Consider the following 10,725-nt stretch of genomic DNA (forward strand, 5'->3'; position numbering starts at 1 on the left):
CACCCACCTCTAATTTGTGCTCCTGTATTTCAATTTCTAGATCTGCCCTCCTAATCTGGCGGTCCAAGTATTGCATTTCTTTGTTGGTTTTTTATAAATCTCTTTTACTGGTAACTGGGAATACATAAGGAGGGCATTAAATTATACAGTTGCACATGAATTCCACAGAATGAACCTCTGGTGTTTACTGAACATCCATCTCACTGTGTCAATCTGTGCAGTGATAGTTGAGGGACTCTCCTGCTGCTGCCCAGCCATGCCCTGTTAAAAAGGATGAGAATGACTTAATACTTCAGTGTAGGCTAAATGTCACACTCTATATTCCACCAGAATGTTAACAAATGTAAATGGGAAGAGAACTATCGGTAACATATCAAGATGTTACCTCTATAGGCCTTTCTGGATCACCCTCTGTAAAGGCAGCAAACACAGTTTCCTCGTGCTCTTCATCCTAGATGAGTGATATGTTTCAGTATACTTAAACTACCATTTGGTAAAATCTTTGGAGTATTGCCTACTTACAGTTACAAGGTCTGTTGTGGCGTGAGGGGGCTCCACCAGGCAGATAGCACCATCAGAATCTGTTGGGACAAAAGAAAAAAAAAAAGACATGAAAGGGAACTAAATATTTTTATGAATAGTGTAGTATCTGCTCTTCTGCAGGAAACTCTTACCTCCTGGGCTTGAGGAGTCTTTCCACTCGTATATAATGTAAACCTTTAACATAAACGTTGAGAGGCCATGACCGTATTAGGCCCTCTCTTATTTTGCAGTATATGCTCTGCCATAACCATATTAGGTCTTCTTCAACCCTTCTGTGTTAGTTGTATGAACACAACTCCCCTATATAATTCAAGTCTGAGATGCTGTATGTGTGTGTTGATTCTATTGGCTGAAACCACCCAGACATAGCATGCTGTCTGAGATGCTGTACTTGCTTTAATAAACCTTTTTATATATGAACAAGACAGTATCGGCGGAGAACTTCTTCATCATCTTCACTTCATCGCTGCATCATTTATACACAACAATAGGCTTAAAAGAGATATATAGGCCTAGGCATAATACATTTTATAAAGGCACTTGTGTCTTGGGGGGTGAGCTCTGAAGATGAGCTCCCTCAGCCACTGGCCTTCCTAAATTCTGGCTTAGGGCCAGCTCCTCTGCCTCCGTTAGAGGTGGCGGTGCTGGGCCACCACCCATTTTACGGGCATCTGCCTTCTTTCTGTTGGCTGAGCAGAAATCTGTGTTAGTTTAAATAGGCTTAATTATTTAACAGAATATGATATAGATGAGAAGACATTTATGTGTGTGAAAACAGCATTATGTTGGGGATAAAACAACTGCACAGTCAAACAGCCACTTAATATTTACTTTACAATGTAAAACATGATCAAAATGAGGTACCCCCATTAAATTATGCCAAGGTCTTACCTGTTTGAACAATGTTTTTATATTTCATCTTAAACTGCTGCCAAGTGCGCTTCTCCCCCACGGGATTGCACCTACACGAAATAAATTAATGAGCTACCATTCAAGCAGTTTTCCCCTGTAATATTATTGTGATTGCAAAGGACTACATACACACAACTTACGCACTGACCCGAGCAGCAATGTTCTCCCACGCCGTCTCCCTCTCTTTTGCAGCTGAAGCGGTGTTGCACTTTTTTCTAAAAACATGTTCAAATTCGCCGTATGTGCGCATTAAGATTTAAGTGGGGTAAAAAATGCAGCCCTCCTCTTCTCCATTGCCATTGCCAACCGGAAACTCGGAGTTTCCTATCTCAGGCTAGATCAACTCAGGGTTCAGAATTAGACTTGGAGTTTGTTGAACCTCCTTTGTGAAATGGGCCCCTGGTCCGAAATCCATAATTGGTTATCTTTGAAAATTGACAACATAACCCTATTTATCTACAATGATATTATTTGTTTTATGGACAACTTGGATGCCAACATTTCTGACACTGTTAATCATGTGATATTATGGGTAAATATCATATTCATACTTGTAAATGGAATGGAACCCTTCCCTCTCTCACAGTGTTCTTGTGTACTTTTGCCAACTACTTTAAGTCAGTAAAAGTTATGGTAAGAAAGAATCATAAGGCTGACAAAATGTACACGTCTATTTCTCGATCCTTGCTCTTCTATTTTCGCATACCTTGCTCCTTTGTGTGTCTTTTTGTTTATTTTACGTTTGCCTTTGTTTTTTTACTTATCCTTATCTGCTTTTCAATATGACTCCTGTTTTGTTTCATGGTTATATTTGGTTGCTGATTTCCAACACTGATTGTTTGATTTTTGTGTTCGAGTTTTGTATAATTGTCCCTATCTAAAAAAAAAAAAAAAAGAGAGAAAGAGAGACATCAGCTGGCGCGCCACCGCATTTATGTGCCACTAATGGCGCTGATTGGGAGCCTCGCTGCAAGTACGTGACCGGAAGAAGCGGAGACGTTGCTGTCAAAGCACTACGGCCCCCAGTGGTGGGGCAGAACTAACCCGCTGGTTACATACTTTATAAAGTTTTACAATAGGCATATGTCTGGATTCTGTAATTATTTCTGTCCATCCTTTCTGCCACATATTAATCATGACTATTCTGATATGGCTTTGCCCCCCAGCCATTGTCATTTCAGAGCCTTGCTATTTGCCTTAATGCTGGCATGTATGATCATAAGTCATTTTCAGATTTCAATTTTTTTTCTTAATCTATCATATCTCACATTTTATTACTCCTTTTTTCCTGCTCTGATACTTCAACAAGAAAACTGATCTTATGAAAATACTTCTGTTATGACTTATGACGGCTGCTAATTAAATTATCTAGCAGCAGTTTTTTTCCTCTCTTCTCTTTCGGTACCTGTCCACCTGAATATGTTTTGTTCTAGTCAAATAATAGATAGTGTTGGTACAGTTTGTGCGGTGGTTTTACCTCCATGCAGCACCTTTAAGTCAAGGTTGATGTCCGTCAGTTAACGCCTAAGGTGAGCTAAATAGCTACTCTGGGGCACCCCTTCTCATCTTAACCACTGAATAAGCACCTGTACAGAACAAACAGCCCCTCTCATCCTTCTTTCACTCAGTCTTTCCATGCTCCCCTTATCCCAGCTTTCTTTTCTGCCTTCTTCCTATTGTTTGATTCTAGCTAACCCACATATTATTTTGTTGCTGATCCAGTACGATAGCACAGTAAGGTGGCCATCTCCTTCCTACTGTAAAGAACTACTCTACCTAAGGGACGGGAATGCCACTATTTGCTTCAGGATCCATGCTTACGATAGATGAACCATTCACTGTTATGTTCAGAATCCACTGCTACTTTGACAGCTGTTCAAAGATGAGCAGCAAATCTTTTCTTTTCATCACTGAGAAATCTGGTTATAAAGCAGTCTTTTTTTGGGCTCCAGTGCATTCCAAGTTAAAGTGAACGCGGCAGAGCATTAAACTGCAAAACTTAGATGACAACAAGACAAAACCCACATTGCACTGTTACACACTTAGTGATTATTGTGGTGCAAGGATTGAAAGGCCTATATGGCCTGTCTAATGAGGGATGGCAGATCTGGAAACACAACACTAAATGAGTGCGATGATGAGAATGAATCAAGTGTGCAGCTTAATTGCTACTGTGAGTGCTGGAATGTTAAAGGCAAAGAGAGGGGGTGATCTGGAGCTCATGACTAGGGTCTTTCTAATTCCTCTGTTGTCTGATCAAAGTAAGTTATTTCTACCATATTAATCAGAATGAAGCCTGAATTAATCTTTAGGTTTGTCTTTGGGTTAAAATCTGCCAAACAACATGAATATGTGCATTTCAGCCCAGAGGAGGGTGGTAATGCATTTTCATGCTGTGTCCTCTGCTGAAAGAAGACAAACTTTAAATCTGATAAAACACTGATTTTGGATTGCGGACTTTAAGACTTGGTTATACTCGGATTTAGTATTGTGGGGAACTTTTATATGCATATCTATGACAGCCTGTATAGGTCTGGAATGATATTTTTGCATTGTTCCTTGCAATCTTTGACAGGATGGCAGGGAGGGAGACTGATGGTGACAACAGCGTGGAGTTAAGCGAGGAAGATGACAGGGTGGAGAGTAAGTGGAAAGAGAACGAAGAATCAAGCGCAGGTGGGTTGGAAAGCAAGGGGAGAGAAGGAGAAGAGAAGCACCAGAAGGGAGGATTGCTTAATCCAATAGTAAGCTGCAAGGGAGAAGGAGGTGTAAAGAAGTCTGAACCAAGTAGGTTAACAAAAATCATTAGACTGAGAGTTGGACAAGTGAAATATGTGAAAGTTTTAAAAGATGGAAACCTACTAAGGCGATGCAATACAGAAGTGGGGGTGGAGAGGGTAAAGAAGATGACTAGTATTGGCAAAGTCAAAGTATCCAGGGTTGTCAGGGTAGGGGAGCAGAAGTTCAATGGTTGCAAGAGGATTGCTTCTGGAATTTCCCTCAGTGTTAGTATGAAGGAAATGATGGAAAACCTGAAGGTATAACTCAGTGATGAGTATGAAAAGAAGACAAGGGGAGTGGACTGAAACCATCATGATAGAATTTGAAGAAAAAGTTCTACCAAAGGAGATATATTTTAATTCCTAGGATATAGTGTAACAGAAAACACTCCAAAACCTATAAGGTGTTTCAGTTGCCAGTAGTTGGGGCATGTAGCCAGTGTGAAAAGGAAAAGGAAGAGTGTTGGGGGAAGCTTGAGTAGGAAAAATGTGGCAAGAGAGTGGGACCAGTGCTGTAATTGTGGAGATGATCACAGTGTAGCTGATTGGGGATGTGAAGTTAACTAGACTATGTGTTCAGGATATAAAGACCTGGATTACCTGCAATTCGCTGTTACTAAACTCGGACAAATTTAAGTTATAGTACTAGGCACTAAACACCTTAGAAACTCCCTTTCTGATGATGTGGCAGTTATGGATGGCATTGTGCTGGCCTCCAGCACCACTGTGAAGAATCTGGGAGTTATCTTTGATCAGGACATGTCCTCTCACTCCCACGTAAAACAAATTTCAAGGACTGCCTTTTTTCACCTATGTAACATTGCAAAAATCAGGCACATCCTGCCTCAAAATGATGCAGAAAAGCTAGTCCATGCATTTGTTACTTTGAGGTTAGAGTTTTGCAATGCCTTACTATCAGGCTGCCCAGATTTGTTACTGAATATCCTGCAGTTACTCCAGAACAGTGCAGCGCGTCTTCTGACAAAAAACGAGGAAGAGAGATCATATTTCTCCGATATTAGCCACTCTGTACTGGCTTCCTGTAGAATTTAAAATTCTCCAAAAATTCTCCACAAAGCCATAAATGGTCAGGCACCATCTTATCTTAAAGAGCTCATAGTACCTTATTATTACCCCACTAGAACAGCAGTCCTCAACCTTTTTTGTGCCACGGACCGGTTACACGTAAAACATTATTTTGCCGGACTGGCATAGAAGCAAATAAAACAAATTATTAAAAATACACCTCATCATTACCCTGAATGTAGTTGCTGTAATTAGTGGGAGCCCTGCACTTGTTTCTCTGCAATGAGAAGGCTTCATTGCCTCATTTGTGAGCCTGTCGCCACATATTACCCAGAGCGGGCTTGGTGCGTGAGAATCACCTGAAGCAATAAACCTGTATTTAAAGTAGAAAAGCTGACATGTTCTCTTAAATGCAGCGTTCTCTTTCTTGGAAGTTGTAGGCTTCTCTTCTTCTGTCTCATCATTTGGCCTTTTCCCCTTTCCGAAGAAGCTCTCCAAAGACGTTTGTTTTTTACTCAATTTTGTTAGCTTGTGGGATTACTTTTTACTGCCGTATCATGTGACCGACAAGCGGTTTGACGTGTATCGAGGCACAGGCAGATGCACCTGATTTTCAAAATAAAACATCTTTCAGACTCTGATGACTCTGCTGAAATATTTTTTGTCCAGTCTCTCTGTGCGGCTGGTACCAAATGGTTGGGGACCAATGCTCTAACGCACTACTTACTGCACTGACTTCTTGTAACTGTTATCATTATCAGTGTGTGTGTGTCCTGGGTCACATCCCGAGACTGAGCCCGGCCCGGGTGGCTATTCTTCTTCTTCTTCTTCTTCTTATTATTATTATTATTGTGGCGAGCTGTGTGGAAGAAAGCCTCATCAGACAGAGATCTCAGTTTTATGGCAAATCTTGTGCCCCATACACTGCACGACTCCAGGAGCATGCCGTATTCAACATTCAATATTCTACACAAACACTTACTGAAGCCGTCACTCTACATGCCAGTCACAGCCATGGTGGCACGGTGTATAATAACCACCATGGCGCGCTCCAACACACATAACTTGATAACAGCAACCAGAAAACAAGATTTACAAAACATGAACATTTAACAATGTCAGTCCCGTGAACTCTGAACATAAACACTCCCATGAGTCTCTCCACTAACTAGTGTGCAAGCTAGCTAACAAACACCAGCCTCTTCTCCCATCGCTACATCATTATTATTATTATTATTATTATTATTATTATTATTATTATTATTATTAGTGTGTGTGTGTGTGTGTCCCGGGTCGGGTTGGGCGACCCAAGTTCTTGTTATTATTAATAATAGTATTATTAGTGTGTGTGTGTGTGTGTGTGTCGGATCCTGTGTCTGGTCCCGGGAAAGTTCCAGAAATTTCACGGGACATTGCCGGGACCGACCCAGAACTAACCCAGAACTTACTCGTAACCGACCTGGAAATTTCCCGGGACATTGCCGGGACCAACCCGGAATTTTCCTGGAACTTTCACGGGACTTTCCTGGGTTGGTCTCGGCAACGTCCCGGGAAAGTCCCAGGAAAGTTCCAGGTCGGATGCTGAAATACTGATTCATGCCTTTAATTGAAGCTGACTCGACTCAGCTGCTATTATCATTATTATTATCATTAGTGATACCTGATCTGGCCCGGGTTGTTAATATTATTATTATTTGTGTGTGTGTGTCCCGGGTCAGATCCCAGGTCGGATCCCGGCTCGGGTCGTTGTTATTATTATTATTATTATTATTATTATTATTATTATTATTAGTGTGTGTCTGAGTCCAGGGTCAGATCCCGGGTCTGGATCCCGGCCCGAGTTGTTGTTATTATTACTATTATTATTATTATCATCATCATCATTAGTGTGTGTATGTCAGGTCAGATCCCGGGTCGGCCCCAGGTACTGACCTTCAGAAGAAAAACCTCTGATAGGCTTAATCTTATTCAAAACTCTGCAGCTCGACTATGAGCCAGAACCTAGAGCAGACAGCACATTAGTTTTAGCTGCTCTGCACTGACTTCCTGTAACTGTTATTATTATTAATGTGTGTGTTTTTGTGTGTGTGTGTGTACACACATGCATACAGAGGCACAGGCGGATGCACCTGATTTTCAAAATAAAACTTCTTTCAGACTCTGATAATCAATAATTTTTTTATTTTTTTTTTTTTTTACGATTTTTTCTGTGCGGCCTGGTACCAAATGGCTCACGGACCGGTACCGATCGGTGTCCTGGCAATTGGGGACCGCTGCTCTAGAAGGATGCCATAGTGTCTCCCCTTAAAATGGACAAAGATGGAGAATAAAACCTGAAGGTGGCAGCAATGCAACATCATTGATGCCATTTGTTGTAAAACCTCGAAGAAGAGGAAGATTTTGATTTTTTCATTCATTCATCTTCTATACCGCCTATCCCTTTCAGGGTTGCGAGGGGGCTGGATCCTATCCCAGCTGTCAACGGGCGAGAGGCGGGGTACACCCTGAACTGGTCGCCAGTCGAGGGCAACATACAGAGACAGACGCTTCACGCTCACACTCACACCTAAGTCACCAATTAACCTAATTTTGGTCCTCAATTAACTCACCCATCTCACTGACCACCTCCTCACTCTCACCCATCTCACCTGTCACTCCATCTGCTTCACCCATTTCACTCCTAACCTCATCTGTTATCTCAGCTACCTTGTCACTATCCTTACCTGTTTCACTTTCCATCTCACTCCTCACCTCAGTGCGATCACCGATCCTCTGTCCCTCCACCTGACACTCAGACACGACTCCGGTCAAGCCAGAGCTCTCCCCAGTGTCTCCTTGCTCCGCAGCACTGGGGCTTTGCCGCCGTGCAGCCGGAACGGGCCAGAGGTGGCAAACAGCGTGCAGCTGAAGTCATCTACCTTAACAATAAAACAATAATTGAACTCCTCTGATCTGTTGTTTAGTATCAGCTGCTGGAGGTGAGACACAATGTGCTTCAGCAGCGGTGATTTGCATCCCGACAAAACTTTTTTAATCGGTGATACAACCTTTCCATGCCGAGACAGCTCTTTGACCAGGAATTCATCACTAATGAACGGGGGCACATTTGATGAAGTAATCTGTGCCGCCGGCTGCGACAAAGGCAAGACCTGATCAAACAGTCTATTCACAGTGTTTCCCCTTTCCTCCAGCAGTTTCACCTGCTCCACCTTTTCCACAAACAATACCGCAGCCCTGTTCATCCGGGCAGCAGATTAAACAGCGCTGTCCCCAACCGCCAGTGCAACCTTCTCTACACGGCTTCCAAGACAGTGAGGTGAAGCCACCAGAGGCCATGACAGCGTCTGAGTGGCCCACTGACCAGTCAAAGCCTGGCCGGCAAACACCCACACAAAACACACAATGACAAACTAAAGGTGACAGAAAACAACACTAAACCCACACAACTAGCAATATATCTGTAGCCTACCTATCCCCTAATATATCAGGGAGGGGCCCTGAGTTCTTTAACTGAAATAAAATAATATACAACAAATAATAGTTGGGTAATGTAATCTGTTCTCTATTACCCTTTAAGTTTTTTAGGTGTCCCTAAAACTCTCTGGCCGTTTCACTCAAATGAGCAGTAACTAAAATGGTACCTTAATCCAACAGTGAAATCAGTTTGGTGGTATGATGCAGTCTCTCGAACCAGCAGTCAGCCGTCAGGATACTCTGGAGTTTTCTCTGCGTAGCTCACAGTGTTGTCAGTAAGTCAGGGTCTCTCACCTTCTTCTTCTTCTTCTTCTTCTTCTTCTTCTTCTTCTTCTTCTTCTTCTCTCTTTGGAAAATATGAATTACAGCCTCATTAGAAAGCTGAATTAGCTTTCAATGGCTAAAAGTTCATTCATTTGGCTAGTGATGCTAACAGGTTGGTAATACATACCATGAATATCTGTTCAACACCCTTCGGGTAGAAATGTCCTCAGCTCTTCACAGAAGATGCAGAATAATGTTCAGGCGTGAACTGTCGGTTAAACAGCCCCAGAAACACCAACTATATACTTTTCACAGACTTTTTCTTACACGTTGTGACTCAGCCAGTCAAGCGACACACATCCACACACCACTTCCTTTTCCTGCCATTACCTTCTAAATAAAACGCTCTAAACATTTACTCCACATACTTTTATCTTTACATCAGCACCTTTTTAGCTTATTTACTCCACAGCACTCTTTAATCTTTCATGAAACATCTTTTTTTTTTTTTTTTTGCCTTTCAAATTTTTCTTTGGAACAGTGGGGTGTAACATCCAGGCATACATAAGACAGTAATCAACAATTTCCTTTTACAAATATAATAAAGTATTTCGGTACAATAGTAAAAAAAATAATATACAAATGCACATTAAACGATGTTAAATAGACATTGCTCTAAATATATATTTGACTGTAGTGCAAATTGTATTTCAAAACAAACAGAGATAGTGCCATATGATCCCAGATGTCAAGACCCTAAACACCTAAACCCTAAACCCAAACAGACGCACACAAATGTACACACACACACACACACACACACACACACACACACACACTCACATTTTGTGCCTCACTGTGAAGGGGGTAGATGCCATTAGGTACAGGATAAAACCTTAACTATTTACTCTGGTAGTGCTCTGATTAGTCGGAAGGTAAGCAGTGCATGGCATTAAAATGGGATATGAAGGGTTGCCATGTGTGAAAAAATTCCCCCCTGAAGCCCCTGACAGTGTACTTTATTTTCTGTAATTTAAGGAAAAACATGACCTCCCTAAGCCATTGGGAAAAGGACAGACTCTTAGGAGAGTTCCAATGTAACAGTATTGTACCTCGAGCAATGGAAACATTTTTTTTTAACCTTACTTATGATGTATCTTTTTATGAACTTACTTTTTAACTGTATTTAAGATGCTTTTAATGTTTTAACAACTTTAAATATGAACTTTATTACATATGGTATTTTTAACCAGGTTACATATCAAAGAACATCAACATAAGAAAGGAAGTAAAGAAAGAAAAAACACACTCAGCAGCTTCACTCTCACTCAAGAAGAAGAAGAAGAAGAAGAAGAAGAAGAAGAAGAAGAAGAAGAAGAAGAAGAGCAGCAGCAATAGATTGATAAAATTAAATGTAACAGAAATATCAGGTAAGACACATAATTGGATTAAAGATTTTTTTATTTAATAGAGTTATGCAGGTAAGGATAGGTACAGCACTGTCACAAAGTTATGCTGTGGATAATGGTACGCCTCAAGGAAGTGTCATCAGCCCAATTCTGTTTTCCATTACGATAAACAATGTATTTTCTAATGTCGAGGATGATGTTGGACGGTCATTGTTTGCTGATGACGGAGCCTTGTGGAAAAGGGGGAAAAACATGAAAAACAACAACAGGGTAGAAAAATGGTCATATTTCTGGGGTTTAAGTTCTCTGTTGATAAA

The 10,725-nt window shown here is 41.3% G+C and overlaps 1 long non-coding RNA gene across 1 annotated transcript; it reads right to left on the bottom strand.

Moving 5' to 3' along the window:
* Positions 1-521: 521 nt before the first annotated feature.
* Positions 522-1,687, bottom strand: LOC143327882 (uncharacterized). The gene is made up of 3 exons (XR_013077764.1): positions 1,596-1,687; positions 1,435-1,505; positions 522-581 (listed from the first exon to the last, which is right to left on the bottom strand). It is a non-coding gene; the product is annotated as an uncharacterized LOC143327882 (long non-coding RNA).
* Positions 1,688-10,725: the final 9,038 nt, after the last annotated feature.

The sequence above is a fragment of the Chaetodon auriga genome, chromosome 11 (genome assembly GCF_051107435.1).
Source record: "Chaetodon auriga isolate fChaAug3 chromosome 11, fChaAug3.hap1, whole genome shotgun sequence".
Lineage (NCBI taxonomy): Eukaryota > Metazoa > Chordata > Actinopteri > Chaetodontiformes > Chaetodontidae > Chaetodon > Chaetodon auriga.